General features: G+C 56.2%; 1 protein-coding gene across 1 annotated transcript in view; it reads left to right on the top strand.

Moving 5' to 3' along the window:
- Positions 1-309: 309 nt before the first annotated feature.
- uba6 (ubiquitin like modifier activating enzyme 6) overlaps positions 310-874 on the top strand; it is a 102153-nt gene continuing 101588 nt past the window's right edge. The window contains exon 1 of the mRNA XM_048621056.1: positions 310-545. The gene's annotated coding sequence lies outside the window, so the exon portion shown is untranslated. The remainder of the gene's footprint in view (positions 546-874) is intronic.

The raw sequence follows: 874 nt of genomic DNA, 5'->3' as shown, positions 1-874 counted from the left end.
CATTTCGGGTTGGGACCCCTCCAGAAAGTTGACATTTCGGGTTGGGAGCCTTCCAGAAAGTTGACATTTCGGGTTGGGAGCCTTCCAGAAAATATCCTCTGATGCTGCGGGGCCTGCTGTGTTCCTCCAGCTCCACACTGTGTTGTCTCTGACTCCAGCATCTACAGTTCTTTCTTTCTCTAAGGGAGTAAATTCCTGTTGTGTATGGTGCTGGCTATTTGCTTGTACTCTAAATAGTGAATGATTGTCATTGACCATCTCTGCAATGCTGCAGGTAGCTCCCACTCCATGACAGGATACGCCTGCTGGCCCGGAAGTGTTTGCGCCTGCGTGGGGCGGGGTGAAGGGTCACCGTTTCAGTTAGGATCCGCTCGAGCCGGCGGCGCGGACTTGGGGCCTGTCGGTGAAGGCCGCATCACCACCACCACCATCATCTCCATCTCCATCTCCATCTCCTGGAGGCTGATGCAGCTGCTTCCTTACTGTGTTCACCCACAGAGTGCCCCGAGACGTTCACTGTGTCCTCACAGGCCCCGAGCATCAGGGTGAGTAAGCAAAGCACACACGGAAGGGAAGGTGGGTACCGCCGGCAGCACCGGTAACCAGCTGACACCGCAGCACGGTCTGTGTAAACCCCAACCCCATCATACTGTGACTGCAGCGCAGTCTGTGTAAACCCCCCTCAGACTGACCGCGGCACGATCTGTGTAAACCCCAACCCCATCATACTGTGACTGCAGCGCAGTCTGTGTAAACCCCCCTCAGACTGACCGCGGCACGATCTGTGTAAACCCCAACCCCATCATACTGTGACTGCAGCGCAGTCTGTGTAAACCCCCCTCAGACTGACCGCGGCACGATCTGTGTAAACCCC

The sequence above is a fragment of the Rhincodon typus genome, chromosome 3 (assembly GCF_021869965.1).
Source record: "Rhincodon typus isolate 14 chromosome 3, sRhiTyp1.1, whole genome shotgun sequence".
Lineage (NCBI taxonomy): Eukaryota > Metazoa > Chordata > Chondrichthyes > Orectolobiformes > Rhincodontidae > Rhincodon > Rhincodon typus.
The sequence above is the reverse complement of the archived record's forward strand: the minus strand, read 5'-3'. Positions and strand labels throughout refer to the sequence as shown.